This window comes from Phyllobates terribilis, unplaced genomic scaffold (assembly GCF_046119375.1).
Source record: "Phyllobates terribilis strain yellow unplaced genomic scaffold, ASM4611937v1 Scaffold_3__8_contigs__length_932513732, whole genome shotgun sequence".
NCBI lineage: Eukaryota > Metazoa > Chordata > Amphibia > Anura > Dendrobatidae > Phyllobates > Phyllobates terribilis.
The window spans coordinates 159,796,296-159,820,792 of NW_027362763.1; positions in this window are offsets into that span (position 1 = coordinate 159,796,296).

The window sequence follows — 24,497 nt, forward strand, 5'->3', positions numbered from 1 at the left end:
ATGTCCAGAATTTTTTATCATCTTCTGAAAAGTTTTCTAAAGTAAGTATGTAATGAATAAAATGTATAAGGCCATGTGCACACAATGAGTGTTTGATGAGTTTTTTACCTCAGTATTTGTAAGCCAAAATCAGGAGTGGGACAGTGAGAGGAAAAGTATAATAGAAACACGTCACCACTTCTGCATTTTTCACCCACTCCTGGTTTTGGCTTACAAATGCTGAGGTAGAACACTCACCAAATACTCAACGTGTGCATGTGGCCTAAAACCTGTAATTAGAAAAAAGTTATAAAATATACCTATTTTATATTTCTCTGCTTCTTTTAGCTAATTACCACCAATACCATAATGATGAACAATGAAGAGAAGCCTATGTCATCTTCACTGTGTTCCCCAGAGAACAGCAAAAAACGCTCAGACATGTGAGTAGATTATTATCATTATTGTGAGATTCAGTTCTGATATATGTCAGATCCAAATACAAGACACGAGTAACACAAATCTAAATCCAGCATCCACCACCCCATGATTGCTGATCTCTGTGGATCTGGCTTGTGATAAAACTGCAGTAACAACTGATCAATGTGACCCACTATTCATTTCCAGTTCACTATGGCCAATATTACTAGTTATACTGCATTCTTGATGTTAGAATGGGGTCCTGAGCAGGGTGCCCCCTTCATGGTGTCCTAATTGGCCTTACATACAGATGTTCTTCCATTTTTATATTATTTTTCCTTGTAATTTATTTTTCTTTCTTCTACAAAACAGGCAGAAAGAGTCTTCATCTTTCAAAACTGATGATGACAATCAGTGTTTTCCTGCTAAAACCAGCGAGTCATCCTCGTCCTCAGTGTCAGGTATGTACAGGTTTATAGGACATCCTATTATAGCCTATAATGCAAAAGTGTAATGTGAATCTGCACATGAAGACTCAGGAAATTACTTATTACTATTACTTTATTCCCGCTGCCCCCCTGATTATTCTATTTTTTGCTTTGTTAAAATCCCCCATATGAATCTAGAGTTATGGGCCTTTTTTATTTAGTGCTAACCTTTATGGTCTTTACCAAGGGGGCGTGGCTCACAGAATTCTCTGGGCGCGTATCTTCAGGCTGCTCTGCAATATTAAACTGTGAGCCATGCCCCCATGGAACAGATGATTACAATTAGCACTAAATAAAAAGGCCCATACCTCTGGAACTGTATGGCAGATTTTAACAAACCCAAAAGCAGAATACTCTGGGTATCAGCAGAAATAAAGTAAGAGTGGATCCTGGACTCTTTTGATCTGGTGACGGGTCCTCTTTAAAGTTACACTGAAGTTTTATGTAACTGATTATATAATAACACTGCGGCTTGCTGAATATAGCGTCATGTTAATAGGGGAACATATTCCCTTTGGGAGACCCCACATGACGGCACATAGAAAACCTACAGGTGCATATTAACCAGTTTACATAACTCTATATAGACACAAAGCTAATCTTTTAGAAGTTTATAATCAGCATCTGTTTCTGACTTTTTCATTAGAATCTCCTGTTCAGAAGAGAAGAAAATGTTTTCTGAATCTGAGAAAACAAGACAAAACTGAGAAAGTAGAAGAGGGGGAACGTAGGCGAGGTAAGTGTGACAATAAGCTCCATGTTGTATGATGTCAGTGAGAAGGATTCATGTGGAGCAGATGTTATCTGTCAGTGGTGGGATTGTCACATGTATGATGACTGACACTGATCCCGTACCTGATCTGTATGGAGAAGATTCCTCTCCCGTCCTCCCACAGAGACACCACAGTAGTATCCTGTAATATGGACTTCCATTACTTACATCAGTTTTACATCTTTTCTCACAGGTTCTCTCTTCCACCGGATGATATCATCCTGCCGGCGTGGATTGTCCAGGGCTGCTCGCGCTGTCAGAGAAAGCTACATTTTTGCCTGCTGTCAACAGGGCACCATAGACATCTCAACGACAGAAAACCCCGACATCTAGCTCCCTGAAGAACGTGCAGCACATCCTCCATCAATGCTGTACCTGTATGGAAGGACTTGTACATTTATCTGTGGCCTTCTGACCTGCAAGAAACATCTGCAAAAGCTGAAGACCCCTTTAATAACATCTCTTCATTCTTTCCTGCAAATCTTATTTTAAAAAAATATAAATAGATACAAATTAAAAATTGATTAATCCCTTAAGCCATTTTGTATGTTAATGACCGAGCCTAATTTTTAAAAGCGTCACGTTATGAGGTATTAACTCTGGAATGCTTCAACTTATCCCATTGATTCTAAGAATGCTTATTTTGTGACATGTTTTACTTATTATTAGTGGTAAATTTTGGTCTACATTATTTGGGTTTATTTATGAAAATAATGAAAATTTTGCAAAAAATTTAAAATGTCACTATTTTCAAACTTTGATTTTTTATGACCTTAAACTAGATAGTTATGCCACACAAAATAGTTAATAAATAACATTTCCCTCATGTCTACTTTACATCAGCACAATTTTTGAAACTTAGTTGTTTTTGAGCCTTGTCACATGACTTAGGATTGACGAGGGGCAGTACCCTGAAACAGGATCTGCAAATTGAGATTTTTGTTTTGGCTTTTATCCTAAGTCATGTGACAAGACTCGTTAGAGAGTCGATATTGACTTTTAGGATTGCTACTTCCTATAGGTAGCACTAGAGTTCTAGTCCTCTTCCTTACTGAAGAGATAATTTGCTTATTTCTCAGAGGAGCATTGCAGCCTAAAAGTCTTCCCACCTTGGCATGTCAGGCTTGACATGTCACTCTCTGAAAGAGAAACGTTACCCCTTGGATTCTGATAAAAATGAAAAAGTAACTTTTTACTTTTTCCAACAAAAATGTTACTTTAGCCCCAAATTTTGCATTTTCACAGGGGTAACAGGAGAAAATGGACAATATAATTTGTTGTGCGATTTCTCCTGAGTACACCGATACCCCATATGTGGTAGGAAACTATTGTTTGGGTCCACGGCAAGGCTCAGAAGGGAAGGAGCACCATTCCAATTTTGACACTCAAAATTGACTGGAATCAAAAGCAGACGTTATGTCACATTTGGAGAGCCACTGATGTGCCTAAACAGTGGAAACCCCTCACAAAGGACCTAATTGTCAAGAAATTTACCCAGATATGTGGCGAGCACCTTGAATTCTGAGGTGCTTCACAGAATTTTATAACGCTGAGCCAAGAAAATAAAAAATCATATTTTTCCCACAAAAATTTTGTTTTAGCCCAAAATATTGCATTTGCACATGGGTAAAAAGAGAAAATTCCCCATACAGTTTGTTGTGCAATTTCTCCAGAGTACGCTGATACCCCATATGTGGTGGAAAACTACTGTTTGGGCGCACAGCAGGGCTTGGAGGAAGGAGCACCATTCGACTAAGAACACAAAATTGGTTGGAATCGGATAACAGACATCATAACGCGTTTGAAGAGCCCCTGATGTACCTAAACAGTGGAAACCCCCACAAGTGACTCCATTTTGGAAACTACACCTAGCAAAGATTTTATCCAGGGGTATACTGTAGTGAGCATTTTGAACACACAGATACTACGCAAAATTTGTTAACATTAGATCGTCATATAGTAATATATCCATTTTTTCAGAAAATTTTTTTTAAGCCCCAATATGTTCACTTTTGCAAGCGGTAACTTAAAAAAATTGACTACTCAGCTTGTTACCTTCTTTCTTCTGAGCGTGGCGATGCCTCACATGTCATTAGAAACCTCTGTTTGGACAAACGGCAGGGCATGGAATAGAAGGAGTATTATTTGAATTTTGAAGCACAAATTTGGCTTAAATAGAGTTCTTGACATGCCAAAACAACGGAAACTCCACAACTAACTCATTTTCTAAACTGCACCCCCTAAAGAATTAATTTATTGGTTTAATGAGTCTTTTGAGCCCACATTTTATTAAAGGATTAAATTCAAAATTAGTGTGAAAAAATAAACTTTAATTTTTTTTATCACACAAATGTCATTATTAGGACAAATTTTTCATACATAGTAGAGAAAGGTAAGGAAATGGACCCCAAAATTTATAGCGCAATGCCTCCTGTGCTCAAACATAACCCCATTAGTATAGTTTGACTGAACAGTCAGGCCCAAAAGGGATGGGCACCCTGAGGCTTTTTAGGTCATAAATGCATATATATATATATATATATATATATATATATATGGGGTACAATGTCCCCAGCATCACATTTGCCAGTAAATATGACTATGCTGTGCTGACAAAGCCTCATACCACTGTTATTTCATAGGAGCTGAAAAAAATTGCATTGAAATGAAAGGCAACATGTTTCAAACTGGAGGAGTGTAACAATATTGCAAAGGTGAGCAAGTTCACATGATAAAAGAACATCCAGGGCTGCTGCCACTATTTCTTTTTATTAATTTTCCTTCTTTTTAAAAGGGACTAGTTGTACAACGTCTCTGTAGCCCATTTAATCCTATTCCCTATATGAGGGACTGATTTGCCATGTAACACTGGCGCACTATAACAGGTCTCTGCCCGGCAAGGTTGGAACCGCCATGTGCGCAGAACAACCCATTCTTTTAGAGTATATAAAGAGGCAGTATGCCACGGTACATGTGGACAGTTTTAGCAGGTATAACGGGCTTTGTAAAACCCAAATAAAATAATAAGAAAGCCCATTCTTTATATACCAGGAACAGCTCGTGTACTAGGTATCCTCCGTGAAAAACAGCCATATCTATGTCACCAAATAGTACAAAGATTCAGAATGCTTTAGATGGCACGGCATAATCATAAACTGGCGGAAAAAAGGATGCCATTTCAGAAAATTCCCCTCCCCTTCTAACTCCATCTTTGTAACACACCCTGTAGCTCTTTTGGGGTCTGCCTTTTTTGATTGTAGGTGGAACTTGTGAGGGAAAATGCTGATTGGGGACAATTCTGCTGGACTTACTAGATAATTCTGCCCTCAGCCTTCCTTGGTCAACAAATATGAAATGTTCTATCACTTTTTCTTGTAACTCAAGGTAAGATCCTCGGTTCCCAGTTTTTTGGTACAGCACAAATGCGTTATATATGGCCATCAGATCGTAAGATTTTTGTACCATATGCAAGACTTGCAAACAGCAATGTATGGCTGTAGCATCTGGTCCGCAAGATCCACACCACCCATACATTTATTGTAATCCTGTACACAGGCTTCAGGACACTAGAACTTTCTATGTAAATATATTTCTAAAGGTGCTAAAGACATGAACTTCTCACCAGATGTCGTTAACAACCCATCCAATCCACACAGGCAAAGAAATCAAACCATAGCAGTCCATAAATTATGTGTAATAATGAGAAATGACACAGGGAAAAAATATTGAACACATTTACTGAAATTTATTTAATTCTTTGTACAAAAGCCTTTGTTGGTGATGACAGTTTCAACACGCCTCCTCTATGGAGAAACTAGTCGCATGCATTGCTCAGGTGTGATTTTGGCCAATTCTTCCACACAGCAACTCTTCAAATCCTTAAGCATCCGTGGACTCCTTCTATGAACTCTGAGGTTTAGCTCCTTCCATAAATTTTCTATTGGATTCAGGTCTATTGGATTCAGTCAGCTGCAGTAAAGACTTGCAAATCATCACAAAGGAGGAAACCCACATTGCCCTTCAAACAGTATAATTGCCCTTATATAGTCCTTCAAACAGTTTAATAGCCTACAGCATGGCACTCAAACTAGTATTCTAGCCCCTGCATATTCCTCCAATCTGTATAATGGCTCACAAACTGCAAACTGCCCTGTAAACCGTATAAAGGCCCTCCACACAGCCCTCCAAACTGTATAATAACCCCCACACAGCCCTCCAAACTGTATAATAACCCCCACACAGCCCTCCAAACTGTATAATAACCTCCCACATAGGCCTCCAAATAGTATAATGGCTCCCAAATAGCCATGCAAACTGTATAATGGCCCCCACATAATCCTAATAACAGTATAATGCCCCCATCTATGCCTGATATTAATAGCACCACCGGGGTTTCTAAGAATAATCATAATGCACCACCAGGTCTCCTTATAATAATAATAGAGACCCACTGGCCCACCTTATAATAATAATAATAATAATAATAATAATAATAATAATAATAATAATAATGGGCTTTCCTAAGGCCTCCTTATCATAGTAGCACTCTGCGTCTCCATATATCATTAACAATGCCCTCTACGCCTCTTTATCTTTATATTAATGATAAAGATAAAAATAGTTATCTCTGTGCCCCTTTTCCTTATATTAAAAATAAGTGTCCACCTGGATCCCTTAATAATAATATTTATATAAATAATAATAGTTCCCCCTGAGCCTACTTATAGTTACAATAGTGGCCCTTGGTTGCACTTATATTAATAATGTCCCTTTGAACCTTTTTAGAATAGTAATAATCACCTGGGCCCCTTATAATAATAATAGCGCCCCTCTTGGCATCTCCAAAGTAATAATAATAATAGTACCACCTGGGTCTCCTTTTAGAGTCCCATGGGTCTTCCTGTAGTAAGTCTCCCAGTTGCCTCTCTATTATAATATTAGTAACCCCTGACTCTCCTTATAATAATAATAATAATAGTTCTCACTTGGGCCTCCTTGTAATATTATTAGTACCCCTGTAGTGACTGGTAAACAATTAAAATAAACTAATATTTTCCTCACACCACTTCCATGCCGGGTGTTGATGTGCTCCACCTCACCATAATATCTCACCAGGCACAGAAGTGATATCATTGCATTGCCTGATGCCCCCTGAGTGGCATCGGCTTCTTGCAGTCCCTGTCCTGGGCTGAAAGCAGCCTGTGACTTCCCCGAGTTAGATGGCAGAGCAAGGAGCTGATAGCTTTCTGCTTTGTCACAAATGTTAAGGCTGTGTGCCCACGATGCGTTTTTAATGCATTTCTGCAGTGTTTTGGCAGCTGCGGAAAAGCTACAGAAACGCATTAAAAACGCATGGTAGAAGGGCAGCAATGTTCCCCAATGATTATCCGCACATGCTGCGGAAATTTCCGCTGCGGATTATCATTGCGGAAAAAAACGCAGCCATTGACTTGCATTAGACCGCATGGATTACGCATCACTGTATATGTAGATGCGTAATCCAAGCGTTCTAATGTGCGGATGGTACCCGCGTGTAGAGGAGAGGAGAGTCTCATCCACACCCAGGAATCATTAAAAAATCTGTAAAAAAAGAATAAAATAAAAAATAAATGTATACTTACCTTCTGGCGGCCCGCGCAGCGCTCCTCCTTGCTTCCCGGCACTTTGCAGTGGATTGAAGGACCTGCGCTGACGTCAGAGTCATGTGACCGGTCACGCAATGCTGTCATCGGCAGGTCTTTCAATCCACTGCTGCTGGCAGCCGGGACCGAGCGAAACAAGCCAGCGCGGGCCATCGGAGGGTAAGTGTATATTTATTTTTTTATTTTTAACCACTCTCTCGGTCACACTATATAAATCCATGCCGTTTGCATGGATTTATATAGTGTGACCTAGTTGTCACAAGCACTTTCCAAGTGATGCTAATCGCTTGGAAAGCGCTTGTCAACCCGCATGCGGAAATGTCAGTGAATAATGCTCCATTTCCGCATGTCCCTGGCAGGAAAACGCATGTACAATCCGCATGTACAATCCGCATGTACAATCCGCATGTACAATCCGCATGTACAATCCGCATGTACAATCCGCATGCGTTTTTTTCTGCCAGGGAGATGCAGAAACGCTCAGGAAAAATCCTGAGCATTTCTGCATCGTGGGCACATAGCCTAACAGTTAATAGAGTTGCGGATCGATGCAGCCCATTATTAGACCAGCTAAGCAGGCATTTGCCAGAATTACCAGATTCTCATCCCGGCCCTGAAGGAGCCTAGTTGAGCCCAGCCAGAGGGCAGGACAGCTATCCTTCACCCCCACAATGCTGCTTGAAGCGCACAAGACCTCCAGCTGCAGCCTCTTGCCAGCCATACCTGCTGAGATCAACTCCAGAGAAGGCAGATGGAAAGGGGCAGCTCAAGGTATGCATGGGGCTTATATTAATATGGGGTCAACTATTCCAAACAAGGGTGTAAGGGGGGCTAACAGGAGGCTATAATACAAACAGGCTGGACTATTAACAGAAGGTGAAAGGAAGAGGTAAGATGAGAAACAGGCATTCTGCTGCTGAGGCTTGAAGGGAATAGAGCCAGTAATAACACAGCAGGGCCGGTGATGGTAGTGTTCATTAGGAGCTCAGACCTGCCGGCTGCATTCAGTGACACCTTTAAACAATGTGGTGTCATCTATTATTATTATTATTATTATTATTAGGCCCAGGAGGCACTATTATTTGTAATATAATAAAAAAGACACAGGTAGTCGCTTATAATATTATTATTATAAGGCGGCCCAAAAGGGGCACCATTATTATAAGGAGGTGCAGGCCACAGTATTAAAAAGAATCAGTCAATAAGATCATCCCTTCTAAACCGTCTAAATGGGCATGTAGCTCATAGAAAGTGGAATAAACTGATACCTGAATAGCTGCGATTTAATGTCTTATTCTAGAGAAATATACTCTTTTTTTTAATATGTAAATGAAGTGTTAAGATCTATGGGCCGGACATAGATCTCCCTTAGAATCTGCCTCCAGAAATTATTTTAAATAAAAGGGGTATCTCGGCAGTAAAAACGCCCATTTTTCAGCAATTTTAGTGGCGTTTTTGGGTGCAGATTTCATGTGTGCTTTGTTTACAGTGCATATTTAATAAAATGAGTTTTATTCACCAATACACCACAAAAATGCCATTCTCTCATTGTTCTACTGAGAGTAGCGCCTGAGACTCTAGTCAGGACGTAACCACAACTATGCAAATTGTATAATTGCGTTCTCTACGCTGGGAATAGAGGGGAATCATGACATTGTGTGTATACAGAAATTTGTGTAGAACCTGGAAAACCCATAGAGGCAGTAACAGATCTAAGCGTACTACAGTACAAAGATACAATAACAGAACCAAGTTTACTTCTACTAGTTACTTTACTACTTATAGATTCTGCAACTGAAGAAACAATATTGCGACGATAGTTGCAAAGTGTTGGAAGAAAAAGTTTGTGGTTTGGAAATTGGATGTTGTCATTATATTATTCACTCATATACACCATTCCATTATACATAGTAAAATAGACAAAACAGTCCACTTAAAGAAAGCTTCAATTAACTTTTTTCCCCCCTAAATGTGTCTATATGTGCATGTACAGTAGTGATGTAGTGTAATGTTAATGTACTCACCTACCACTGCTCTCTCCGGTATCCAGCTCTGTTCTGCTTCTCTTCTCACTGACGTCACCGCTCTGCAGACTCTCTGTCTCACACTGTTCTCTGCGTGACCCAGAAGTGGCTTTTACAATGTAAACCACAGAACAAGCATTGGAACAAGGTACCATACACTCACATTGTAAGGCCTCATTCACACGTCAGTATTTTTAAATTAATGTTTGTTTGCCAAATCCAGGAGTGGAACTTACACAGAAAAACTATAATTGAAAGATTCATGTATAGGGCTTTAAAGGGGTGTCCAATCATGAGGTACTAATGTCCTTTGGATAGGTCATAAATATCAGATTAGTGAAAGTCCTACAGTCTGCACAACCAGCATTTAACTATTATCAAGCAACCAGATGTCAACACATTGAAAGTAGTTGCAAAGCAGAGCTCCATTCAATGTGTAGCAACTATTGCTGTGTACTACAGAACAGATTCAGGAACTGAACTGTACTTCTCGGTAACAGCCTCAACACATTGAAGATAATATAGTAAATGTTCTGCAGTACTCGGCAACGGCTGCAACACAGTGAAGCAAATAAAAGTTCTACAGTACTCGACAACAGCTGCAACACACTATACGAGATCTTCAGCATTATTCAGCAACAGCTGATACAAATTGAAGAGAATAGGTGCTGTTCTGCAGTATTTGGAAACAGTGTCTACACATTCAAGAGAATAGAAGATGATCTGCAATATTTGGCAACAGCTGCTACACTTTGAAGAGAATAGGAGCTGTTCTGCATTACTTTGAACAGAATAAACGTTATTTTTCAGTATCTGGAAGCAGTATTTACACATTGAGGAGAATAAGAGATGAATAAGAAAGAATAGGAGATGATCTCCAGTATTCGGCAACAGAGGCTACACATTGAAGTGACGAGGAGATGTTATGCAGGAGGAAGACCTTTCCTGTCCATTGTGCTAGGCGGCATCGCGACACCTGCCCTGCTGGACACAGGATCTCAGGTAACCATCATGCCTGATGTCCTCTACAAAAAGTTCTGGTCCATAGACGAACTTCACCCACCAGCTCCAAACCTTTCCGTGTATGCCTCCAATGGCCTTCCCCTTAACCTGGTCGGGGTTAAGGATGTGGCAGTAAAGGTGGGAAGAGTGGAACTGAAGGACCAGTGACTAATTGTAGTAGAGACTAATCCTGATGATACAGACTTGTATATGATACTTGGCACAAATATTGTTAGTAACTGTCTGGGAGAAGTGTTGTTCTTGCTTCAACAGATGGCTGACACCGCCAGACCAGGGCAGAGGAGGGCACTCCAGAAAGAGATCTGAGCCCTTATGTACCAGCAACAGGTAAAGCTAACAGGTGGTGAAATTGGTAATGCACGGGTGACAGACCCGATACCCATTGTGATCCCCCCGATGAGTGAGATGCTGATTTGGTGTAGAGCAGTGATAGGTCTCAAAGGACGGAGCTACCAGGTGGTAGTAGAGCCCCTTAGCTCGGAGCATAGACCTACACTCTTGACTGCCAGAGGGGTGGTGAATGTACGCAATGGGAGGGTGCCTGTACGCCTCCTAAACTATGGGGAGGATGAGATTAGATTACCACTCTACGCCACTGTTGCCTAACTGTACACAGTAGATAACAACTCCATACACACGGCGGAGTCCTTAAACTCACCAGACGAAGTGGAGGATAATAACCCGGGAACCCAGGTGGAGGATTGGTGTCAACAGCTTCACGTTGGGACAGACACCACTCCTGCCCATCAGAAGCAGGGTGTACACCGGGTGGTTCAGGAATACGAGCAAGTATTCAGTAAACACCCACTTGAATTTGGGAGGATTAAAGGGGTACAACACCATATACCCACAGGTGACCATCCACCCATCAAAGAACGTTACAGGCCCATACCACCAGCACACTATCAGAAGGCAAAGGAGATGTTGCACGACATGAAGAAGGCAGGGGTAGTAAGGGATAGCTGTAGTCCCTGGGCAGCTCCCCTGGTCCTAGTCAGGAAAAAGGACGGAAGCATGAGAATGTGTGTAGATTACAGACAGGTAAATCGCATAACACACAAAGATGCATACCCTTTGCCCCGTATAGAGGAATCCCTGGCTGCATTAAAGTCTGCAAATTACTTCTCCACCCTTGACCTCACTAGTGGGTACTGGCAAGTAGCTGTTGCTGAGGAGGATTGGGAGAAGACGGCCTTTACTACCCCGATGGGACTCTGCGAGTTCAACAGTATACCGTTCGGACTCTGCAACGCCCCCGGAACATTCCAGAGATTGATGGAGTGCTGTTTGGGACACCGTAACTTTGAGACCATACTGCTATACCTTGATGACGTGATAGTGTACTCCAAAACGTACGAGGACCATTTGAAGCACCTGGCAGAGGTATTTGAGTCGCTGTCCCGGTATGGGATGAAGCTGAAGCTCTCCAAATGCCACCTGCTCAAGCGAAAGGTACAGTACCTGGGGCACATTGTTATTGCAGAAGGAGTAGCACCGGACCTGGAGAAGGTCACTGCCATCCAGAAATGGCCGGAGCCGAAGAGCCTCATGGAGGTACGTCATTTCCTGGGACTAGTCGGATATTACCGGAGGTTTGTGAAGGACTATACCAAGAAAACGGCGCCTTTGCAAGATCTCCTGGTAGGACAGTCCGGGAGAGGCAGAAACCCCCCGTTCCAGTGGGGTAAGGAGCAAGCTGAATCCTTTGAGGTGATGAAGGGGATTCTGACCGACGAGGAGATCCAAGCCTACCCTGACTACAGCCAACCGTTCCTGCTGTACACTGATGCCAGCAACGAGGGATTAGGAGCTGTGTTAAGTCAGAAGCAGAATGGCGGAGAGAAGGTGATCGCCTATGCAAGCAGGAAGCTCCGCCCGACCGAGAGGAACCAAGAGAACTATAGCAGCTTCAAGTTGGAGTTCCTGGCCCTGGTCTGGGCAATCACCGAGCGGTTCAGGCACTACCTAGCCTCAAGTAAGTTCACTGCCTACACTGATAATAACCCCTTGACTCATCTGGAAACAGCCAAGTTAGGAGTCATGGAACAACGATGGATGGCTCGGCTGTCAAACTACCTGTTCACCATTAAGTACCGGGCAGGCCGCAAGAATGCCAACGCCGATGCCCTGTCCAGGATGCCTCACCAGTCGGACACTGAAGAAGAAGTGGATGACCTGGAAGAGATTGAGCTACCTGCCTTCCACCGTAATGGAATGGTCCACGAGCAACGAGCCACCAGGAGGCATCGCGGTAAGACGTTAAACCCTTTGCCTCACCACAGCTGGAAGGAGACCCAGGACAGCGACCCGGTTGTCAGCCGTATCAAAGAACAGATAACCCAGGAAGGTTCCTCCCTAGAGAAGGATGCGTCTCCACAAGCCAAGCAACTGTGGAATGAGAGAAGCCAGCTGTTCATCTATAGGGAGAAGCTGTGCCGAAGGTACGTCAACCTGAGGACCCAGGAGATGGTATGGCAGATCGTAGTGCCCAGGACGGGCATCCAGATGGTGTTGGAGGCCTACCACGATCAAGCGGGGCACTTTGGCTGGAAGAAGCTAGAAACCCTCCTGAAGAATCGGTTTTATTAGGTTGGGATGCGGAGTTCCATAGAGAGATGGTGCCGGGATTGTGGACCCTGTAACCTCAGAAGAAAGTACTACAGCAGCCAGAAAGCACCCTTGCAGTCCATCAAGGCAACCCAGCCTCTGGAGTTCGTCGCCCTGGATCACGTCAAGCTGTCACCCAGCAGGTCAGGCTACTCGTATGCCCTGACCATGATGGATCACTACTCCTGGATCCTGGTGGTAGCCCCCATCAAGGATCTGATGGCAGAAACTGCAACAAGGACATTTCAACCTTACTTCTGCGGGCCCCATGGATACCCAGATAAGGTGCTGACGGATCAAGGCCCTGCCTTTGAAGCCGAATTGTTCTGCCATCTGTATGGGTGTAAGAAGATCCGGACTACACCGTACCACCCCCAAACCAATGGGTTATGTGAAAAGATGAATAACATCGTCATCGACCTGTTGAAGACCTTACCGCTAGAAGAAAGAAATCAGTGACCAGACAAGCTACCTGACCTGGTAGATCTGTACAACCACATACTTGTGAGTTCCACCCATTGTACTCCAGCATATCTCATGCGAGCAAGACCCGGAAAGTTGCCCATGGACCTGGAGGTTGGTGTAGTAGAACCCCAAGCAGATATGTCCACTGAAGGCTGGGACACGACGCGACAGGAACAGTACAGGAGAGTACAAGCCTGTGTCGAAGACAGTCTGAATAGGGTAAGAGACAAGCAGCAAGCACAGTACAAGAGTGCACCAGCAGAACCCTTTTCACCTGGAGAAGTTGTGCTAAAGAGAAAAAGAAGAAACCACAAACTTGATGATCAGTGGGAGAGGGAACCCTACACTGTGTTAAATTCAAGATTTGATAACAGGAAGACCTGTTTAATTACCAAGGACGGAGGAAGAACGACTGCAACGGTATCTAGAGACCATCTGAAGTTGTGTCCAGGACCGCTAAAACCCCAGGAAGAAGTGCCTCTCATTGTACCGGAAGAGCCTAAAGAAGCAGTAATACATACTGAATTAGGAGATTTCCCGGCAAATTGGCCCCAACTAGGTGGAGCGGTAATAATACCTGTGCTACACTTCTACCAACAGTAAGAAGACATTCCACAGCAAGTAGAACCTGTAGGTGCCCCAGAAGAGCCTGCTCGGGAAGAATCGCCGGAAGAAGGATTCCCGGTTAGAGCAGAGCAAGAAGGCCCAGCCAATGGTACACTTGCCAGTCTCGTAGGGAGGTTAAGGCAGTCTTGCAGTCCCTCCACACCTAGAACTGACAGAATGGGAGGTAGTACAAACACCAATACCACACGCATCCCAGTACTATGTAGGTCATCACGTAGCACGCAAGGTCAGACCCCTGTCAGATACAGAGAGTAAAAAGAGAAACTCTGATATTATAAATAGTTGCCCCTGGGGTATGTTGCTCTTGTGTAAATTACATGTATGTATTTATTGATGTGTTTTACCTTACAATGGACAATTTTGGTGACATGAACCCTTAGCATTGCATTTAATTACCCGTAAGGGTATATATATATAAAAGACTCTGTGGCTAAGGACTGTGAGCAGCCCAAAAACTGTTCATGTACATAATTGCACTCCCTGGAGTGCCTTGTAAGTAACCACTGAACAAAAACCCGTTTGGTGTGGCTGAAGACGTGGTCCATCACCTGGATCACTCATGCCCTGTAGCCACGCCCAGGGCCTACGTTGAGGGTTTTCGGACGGGTCCCTCATGCTACTCATCCACTTTCGGTGAAAAGGACATCAGGTTACGGGACTTGCTGTAACCATATTGTTATTATAGTAATTGTTATTATTATTGTTTAACCTGTTTTTGAAAAAAATGCATCAGTCCAGGAGTACTGAGTTTTACTAGCGCGGAATGTGGCGCCCTGCTGCGCATTGGTGCCACAGAACCCAGAAGGGTGCATGGATGGACTTCTCCACAAGAGGCCCTCACTACATTCACACACCTCCACCCTACCACCTCAGACCAGCAGAGGGAGCCCATTAGGGATATATAGAGGGAGGGTGGAGCCAAGCAGCTCAGTCTTAGTTTCAGTTTAGTGAGTGTTCAGAGAGGAACACAGCTCAGAGTGAGCAGAGAGCATGCCGACGCTCAGAGAGAGGTGAAGACACAGCACGCCAGCTGCAGAGTAGAAAGGGCCCCGAGTGTGGTCGACGGCGAGGAGAAAAGGAGAGTGGAGCTAAGTGGGCAGAGGAGCATAGTAAGCTCACCCCGTTATCCAAACCGGACACTGGGTCCGAACCTACAGGGACCCTTTACACCCAGTAGGGATAACTGGAATCCCAGGAGGACTACAAGTCCATGGCAAACCTGAAGCTGACACCTACAGGACCAGGAACCTGACATCCAGGGAAAGTGGTTACCAAACAGAGGTCCTACTTCTGAGCAACAGGTGAAGTAAAATCAGGACACATAGTCTAGGCTCAGTTGCAGGCTGTCCAGCTGTCCAGGAACATACACAGAGACAGACACGGATCAGGAGGCCCTATACCCACTCACTAGGGTGAAGTCCAAAAGTGCGCCCTTCACCTGGAGTACCCTGGACCGTACCTAACAACAGCACCAGTAAAGGTAATGAAGCAAATCCCCTGTCTCTGTCCGTTACTTCTGCTGCGCCATCGCTCCCCCTGCACCACAACGCCAGCCACCGTGATCTCCCCTAAAAGCAGCCATAAGGCCCGGCTGCCGAGTACCCTATGGCCCTGGGGGCGAGTCAGGGTCTTTGCACAGTGGGGAGGTCATCATATAGTGTGGGAGATAATGTGGGGTCTTTGCACAGTGTGGGGGCCATCAAACAGTGTGGGAGATAATGTGGGGTCTTTGCACAGTGTGGGTGCCATCATACAGTGTGGGAGATAATGTGGGGTCTTTGCACAGTGTGGGGTCCATCATACAGTGTTGGAGACATCAGTTTGGAGGCTATTAAGGGGTCAGTATACTGTGTGGGGGGTACTGTACATTGAGGGGGAATTATACTGTGTATAAGAGAGCACCATACTGTGTATAGGGGAGCTGCACATGGGGGGAGACTCAGGACATTATTAAATTTTAAGTGGGCACTTATCATTATAGGAGAACTCAGGTTATTATGATAAAGGGGCACACAAAGGGCACTATTACTTTCTAGGGGACACAATGTGGGCTTTGTTTTCTAGGGCACTTACACACTGCATTACTGTATTCTAGAGGTTTGTTTAACCATCTAGAGAGCACACAGCAGGTGCAGTAATAGGGACACATACAGCAGTGGCTCAGTATTGGGGTATCAGCAGGATGAGGCGTTTGTGCAGGTTGGGGATAGTTGGGGACGGGGCCTGAAATGTAAGAAGTCAAATGTGTCTTTGTTGTGATCTCTGCAGACCTGAGACTCTGAGTCCTGGATGGAGAAGTCATCATGTTGGTCTGAGCCAGATGGAAAAGACAGAAAAAGTGAACAATTTAATCACAAAGAACGTCAGCTGTAAGTTATTATACAGTATATAACTGTGCTGTGATCTCTTATATGTTCTGCAGGACTGGTATCTAGCAATATATCACCATATGGCGGTAATAGCAGCGCTGGTCTTTGTATAGAGATTATTTTCAGTAACAGTGCGGTCATCTGCTGAGGTTCTCCTACATCCACTATCTGGGTGCGCCACCATAGGTGTAATCAGGGTTACCTAGTTAGGGGCCAACTCAGAAGTTTCGCCCCCCCCTGAACCAAAACCCTAGCTACGCCTCTGGAAACACGTCACCACTTCTGAATTTTTCACCCACTTCTGGTTTTGACTTACAGAAACTGATGTAAAATACTGACCAAATACTGAATGTGTGAACGCGGCCTGAATGTCCACATGAAAAAAATTGCAGGATGCACAAGTGCCTTCAGTATTTCAGATGACACCTGTCTATTGCAGTCTATAGTTGTGCAAAAAAATTGGATTTCGTATGGATCAATTGTATAGCGTCCGATTTTTGCAGATACATTGCAATTCTTAAACATAAAAAACTGTATTTCGTCTTGTGTTGTATAAAAACGGATGTCATACGGATGACACAAATCATTTTTTTTCTGGATGAAAGTCAGATGATTGTTTATATGCTAGTGTGAACTTAGCCTTAGGCCCCCTTCACACGTCGGTTTTGTATGTCCGTATGCGGTCTGTTTTTAAAGGTCCGCAAATACGGACATACGCACACCCTTTGTATTCAATGGGTGCACGAACGTGTCCTTGTGTCCGGGTGAAAAACACGCAGACATGTTAGTTTTTTTGCGCAACTCGCACAAAATGCCTGCGGCATACGTGCACACTGATGACACATGGATGACATCTACACCTACGGAATACAACGTTACAATAAAACTAGTTGCAATACAATAAAACAAATCTTTGTTCACACATGCAGTTTCTTAGGCTGTGTGCCCACGATGCGTTTTTCAAGCGTTTATGCTGCGGAATTTCCGCAGCATAAACGCTTCAAAAACGCTTGGTAATCCGCCCCCCATGGTCCCCAATGACAAGCCGCACTTTCAATGCCCATGCTGCGGTTTTTTTCCGCAGCGTTTATGCTGCGCTCAAAAATCCGCAGCATGTCCATTAATTTTGCAGAAGCGCGGCGTAATCGCCGCCATTGACTTGCATTGAGACGCATATAATCCGTGTCAGTACATTTGTACTCACGGATTATATGCGTTTCAATGTTCGGATGTTACCCAAGTCTGGAGAAGAAGAGACTCTCATCCAGACCTGGGTACCATAGAATCTCTAAAAAAAAGAATTTAAAATAGAAAATAAAGTTTATTCTCACCTACCGATGTCTTCCCGGTGTTTTGTCTGCTCCGTCCAGTGTCTTGCAATATTCGCGTTGTGAAGGACCTACCATGACGTCACTGAGTCATGTGACCCATCACATGGCTGAATGACGTCACCGCAGGTCCTCACACCACCGTGAGCAGTGCAAGACACCGGATGGAGCAGACAAAACACCGGGAAGACATCGAAAGGTGAGTATAAACTTTATTTTTTTTATTTTTTACCATTCTTATTCTTTTTTTTTAACTAACTTGGTCACACTACTATAAATCCATGCCAGTTGCATGGATTTATATAGTGTGAACAACTTGTCAAGCACTTTTCAAAGTGATGCTAAAATCGCTTGGAAAAGCACTTGATAACCCGCATGCGGAAATGCATGCAAAGATGCTTCACAAATGCTTCTACCTGGCGGGAAAAACGCATGTAAAAACCGCATGCGTTTTTCCTGCCAGGGAGAAGCGTAAAAATATGCAGCCTTTCTGGGTCGTGGGCACATAGCCTTAGACATAAAGCTAGACATTCTTAATGAACACTAATTGTTTAGAATTCCATGTTAGAAAGCTATGGGTGCGTCCAGCAGGTGGCGCTGCATATTCACAGTACGTCTGGCTTCACTTGCCTGCTGGATTGTGAGAGTTAATCCATCCCTGTACAAAGCTCGGGGTGAAGACTTTTATTAAAGATGATGCATCAGTGCTAATACATGCCAGGGAAGAACAGCACATTTTTATTTGATTCCAAGTGATCTTTTCTCTCCTTTAATGGTAAAATTAATTGTAGTGTAAGATGCTGAGACTTCTGTTTTAAACCCGGCTGATACCATTTATGATCCTTTACTATTGGATGTGTCACAATTAGTGTTGAGCATTCCGATACTGAAATATCGGGTATCGACCGATATTCGCGGTATCGGAGTTCCGATACTTTTACAATATCGAATACCGGAATCGGAAGTTCCCATAATGCCTGTGCTCTGCAGTGTCTCTGAAGGATGACAAGCTGGATGGCAGAGCTCAGCTTACTGTACTTGTCATTTAGTGTAAAGGATTTATTAAAAAAAATAAGTGTTTTCGTGCACCGACTCTTAAAAAAAGCCGGCCGGCAATTCAGCAGCGGTACCCGACAATTTAGAATAGAAAGAATAGAGTATCACACATAGATTAGATAGATAGAAACATGTCAGTCACATATATATGAAGCACAGTGACAGTGTTGCTTACTGTACTTGTCATTTAGTGTAAAGGATTTATTTAAAAAAATAATAGTGTTTTCATGCACCCTCTCTTTAAAAAAGCCGGCCGGCAATTCAGCATCGGTACCCGACAATTTACAACAGAAAGAATTGAGCATCACACATAGATTAGATAGATAGAAACATGTCAGTCACATATATAATAAGTACAGTGATAGTGTTGCTTACTGTACTTGTCATTTAGTGTTAAAATAAAGGATTTATTTAAAAAAAAATTGGCGTGGGGTTTCCCCTAATTTTAGTCTCTAGCGGAGATTAAGCAGACAGCTGGGGTTGATGTTTGAAGCCTGGGAAGGGGGTAATACCCACGGAGCTTCCCAGGCTACTGATATCAGTCCCCAGCTGAATACCTAGCCTTTACTAGCTATTAAAATGGGGGACCCCCCAAAAAAATTACGTGGGGTCCCCCCTATTTTAATAGCTAGCAAAGGCTAGGCAGACAGCTGGGGGCTGATATTAATAGCTCAGGAAGGGTGCCATGAATATTGGCCCCCTCCCTGGCTAGAAACACCAGCCGTCAGCCGCCCCAAAAATGGCGCATCCATAGATCGTTGGCTTCAGCTGGAATGAGCGTGATGGTAAGTATGGTTTAATTTAGAACAATAAAGAATTGTGTATTTATTTCAATTAAAGGACTTTATTCTAGGTGTTTGTGTTTTTTTGTAACTTTCACTATGGGGTTAGTAATGGGGGTGTCTTATAGACACCTCTCCATTACCAACCTGGGATTCATGTCAGCTGGCACTATAAGCTGACATCAACCCCAACCCTATTACCCCACTGCCACCGCTACAGGGCAGTGGGAAGAGCGATGCTAAGTGCCAGAATTGGCGCATCCTATGGATGCGCCATTTCTGGGGCGGCTGACGGCTGGTGTTTCTAGCCTGGGAGGGGGCCAATATTCATGGCACCCTTCCTGGGCTATTAATATCAGCCCCCAGCTTTCTGCCTAGCCTTTGCTAGCTATTAAAATAGGGGGGACCCCACGTCATTTTTTTTTGGGGTCCCCCATTTTAATAGCTAGTAAAGGCTAGGTATTCAGCTGGGGGTTGATATTAGTAGCCTGGGAAGCTCCGTGGGTATTACCCCCTTCCCAGGCTTCAAACAGCTGCCCCAGCCGTCTGTTTAACCTCTGCTAGAGACTAAAATTACGGGGAACCCCACGCCAATTTTTTTTTTAATAAATCCTTTATTTTAACACTAAATGACAAGTACAGTAACCAACACTGTCACTGTACTTATTATATATGTGACTGACATGTTTCTATCTATCTAATCTATGTGTGATGCTCTATCTTTCTGTTCTAAATTGTCGGGTACCGCTGCTGAATTGCCGGCCGGCTTTTTTAAAGAGACGGTGCATGAAAACACTATTATTTTTTTAAATAAATCCTTTACACTAAATGACAAGTACTTAAGCAACACTGTCACTGTACTTATTATATATGTGACTAACATGTTTCTATCTATCTAATCTATGTGTGTTTCTCTATTCTTTCTATTCTAAATTGTCGGGTACCTGTGTATGCCGCTGCTGAATTGCCGGCTTTTCATGTTTCACTGTGAGCACTGTTCCCATCGATTTGGGCAACCACCTCCCCAATACATTCTACATTATTGTTAGTTGTTTTCCTTCATGTAGAATTAACCTACAAGGAAAGAAAGGGTTTATTTTCATTCCGATATTTGTGTCCCATTGACTTGCATTGGTTTCCGGTATGGGAATCGGCGATATCCGATACTTTTTGAGTATCGGCCCGATCCAATCCGATCCGATATTTCCTGATATCGGAAGGTATCGCTTAACACAAGTCACAATAATTTTTAGAAAATATTATATCACCAAAAGGTTTAACAGTTATAAGCTAATTATGTTCAAAGTGATATTGGCTCAATCACTTAAGCAGCTATTTACTACAGCAGATTTTTTCTTTCCATTTCTCGCTGGTGGAAAATGTGATAATTAATAGTGACCTCCGAGCACGTGTATTCAAAATGGTAAAGGATTGGGGCAGATAAGAAATATTATAGAGTGGATGCGAACATGAAAAGTAGAATATGTATCATGTCACCTGTTACATATTCATTTCTCCTGACACAATCAGGGCTACATCTCTATAGGATACTGCTGGAAGAACAGTCACCGATGCTGAGCAGATACGTGTATAGAAAATGATTAATCCCCTCTGCTACTGTTTATGTATCACTACCATACTATGATTTCAAATTACATATACTACACTCCTTAACATTGAAATTGCAGCACCAAGAAGGAATGCTGGAATTATGGGAATCACAGGATGGATAGATATGTTAATGATATGCAAATGATGAAAATATGGAAACATAATTATCAAAAAATCGCAATTTATTCAGTATCGAGTGTAATCACTATGTGCAGAAATCCCCACACTTTCCCGCCCTGGATGCTATCAATGAAGTAAAAAAAATGGACGTCTGAGAACTGTTCTGGCACTTGTGGGGATTTTCCATTGTTTAGGCACATCAGGGGCTCTCCAAACGCGACATGGCGCCCGCTCTCAATTCCAGCCAATTTGGCGTTCAAAATGTCAAATGGCGCTCCTTTCCTTCTGAACCCTGCTGTGCACCAAAACAGTGGTTTTCCCCCACATATGGAGTATTTGCATACTCTGGAGAGATTGCACAATAATTTAGTGGAGTCCATTTTTTCCTGTTACCCTTGAGAAAATAAAAAAAATTTGTCTAAAGTAAATTTTTTGTGAAAAAAATTTAAATGTTCTTTTTTTCCTTCCGCATACCATTACTTCCTGTGAAGCCCCTGAAGGGTTAATAAACTTCTTGAATGTGGTTTTGAGCACCTTGAGGGGTGCAGTTTTTAGAATAGTGTCATTTTTGAGTATTTTTGTCATATAGGCCCCTCAAAGTCACTTCAAATGTAATGTGGGCCCTAAAAGATTGTTTTGTAAATTTTGGTGGAAAAATTAGAAATTGCTGGTCAAACTTTAACCCTTATAACTTCCTACCAAAAAAAAAAAATTGTTTCCAAAATTGTGCTGATGTAAAGTAGACATGTGGGAAATGTTATTTATTAACTATTTTGTGTGACATATCTCTCTGATTCAGGGGCATTAAAATTAAAAGTTTGAAAATCGCTAAATATTCAAAATTGGCGTTAAATTTCTGATTTTTTCACAAATAAACACGTCATATTGAAGAAATATTATCGCTTTCACAAAGTACAATATGTCACGAAAAAATATTCTCAGAATCAGTGGGATCCGTTGAAGCGTTCCAGAGTAATTACCTCATAAATGGACAGTAGTCCGAATTGTAAAATTTGGCCTGATCATGAAGGTGAAAGCAGGCTTGTAGGCTGAAGGGGTTAGGTACAATTTAACAAAAATACTCATCATTCCATCATTTTTGCCTTTCCTGCCCTTTCTGAATGTAGTTTGTCTAAATTTGTAACCCAGTCATGGCTTTTGTCCAGCCAGGTTTCCGTAATGCCCAATTTTTATTATCTATAACAGATATGAATAATTTTTCTTGCAGCAGAACAAAACCCTAACTGATCAAAAAATAATAGCACCCATGGCTCTTTCCTCCATATCTGCATCCTGTACTGATGCTAAGCTTATACTGTTGCCTCCTTAAGGGTTGCTAGGCAACTTCCTTATAAGGTCATATGCCGCTTTAAGGTAAGAACACAAGATTCCATTCTGACATCATTATGACATCACAATTAAACATCAGAACTTATACAACTGTTTACACTCCCATCGTCACTTTGATACCCTGGTGTCATTGTTGTCAGTGATCAGCTGCATAGCTATTCACATATTGACTGCGCTTGGATTTATTTGGGATTGTTGAAATGTCTGGAATTCCTTCAGACAGACTTCAGGTGTTAGCACTACTCCAGGGCATTCTTACCACCTATGACCCTGACTTTGTGCTACCACTACCCGATGGCGTCCTCAGCTTCACTTACCGGCTGGTTATGGAGCTAGTGAGAGATTGCCTGACCAAATACCACCAAGGTCGAATAAGCTCAGAATATCTTGAGCATTTACAGCAGAACATCTGGACATTAGTACAGCAGGTAAGTAGCAGACAATCTGCACAAATCATAGAAAAATAATAATAATAGACAATATTAATGGAATGCAAGTCTAAGTTTAACCTGTATCAAATACCCAGATAAGAATACCCGAGGAGCTGTAATAGGGTTTACAGGCTACATTAGTTGCTGTGCAGATACTTACTAGTATTTGCTGTACAGATGGCAGGAGTAACATGTTTGGTGATATAAATGGCCTCCTCCATTCTGCACGTTCTCTAATGATTTTCCTTTCTTGTTTATTCTCATCTCTATAGGCCGAAGAAAAATCCCAAAGTGGAGAATTGGCCTTTATTAAACAACTGGCCCAAAATGTCCTGCTTGTACTGGAGTATCCGGCCTACTCACTGGAGCGCCTGGTAAGGATCCACCATCTTCTATATCTCATGTCCTTGTTGTCTGATCTTCTCCTGATTACCGTCATATAGCAGAAGGTCAGATGTGTGATATTAGAGGCCTCCCTGTCCGCTCCAGGCAGACACAGGACATTTTATGGCCGCCTGTCTCTGCGGCTCCATCACCTGTGATGGCAGTCTGTACTCAGCGGTGCAGAGTTTGTATTGCCACCTCTATCTCGTTCGATCATCACAATCTTCCTTCAGTTCTGATAGAAGATATTAGAGAACAGTGGTAGATACCAGTCCCTTATATATGAATGTGAATTTACTGGAGGAAAGGGCTGCGTATAGTCCTTCCAATATTGAAATTATCATGTAAATCCATCCAGTATTAGTCCATCCTGCCTTCTGGTAATTTAGTGTTTGTGAAATGTTATATTAATTGTATATATTATATCCATCAGAAAACATCAGAAGGTGACTCCGAAGAGTGGAAAAACCTAAATATTGCTGACCCCGAGACCAGTCAGCCGGGGCTAAACTCTGATCTGATGGAAGGTAAGCCGATCATCTAATATTCTACATTCTAATATCAAGTTATAGAGAACGGCAGAGAATATGGAGATTTACTCTTCATCCTCTGTATGAGGCTGCTGACGGCTCATGAGCCCCCTATAGACTATAATGAAGGGGCTCATGTAATTCTGCTCCTCTCCTCTGGGCTCTTTTCATGTCATTGTTGTGACTCGATCAGATCCTGAACAATCACACATTTATAGTACAGTACATATGGATATGACCTAATTATATACAGTGTTTAGAATATCCATATACTCAGTATTATTCCATATACAGGGGTCTCGTCATTTCCTTCATTACAAGGATGTGTTATATAGTAAGTGCTGATATAGACTAATACATGATGTCTCTTCATTATTTTATCATTATTTTAGGAATAACTGAGCCGGAAGATTCTGATGGTGGAATATGTGAGACACCAGAGATCATCCAGGAATCTGCCAGTGTAAGTATCAGAGGGACGTCTGTAGA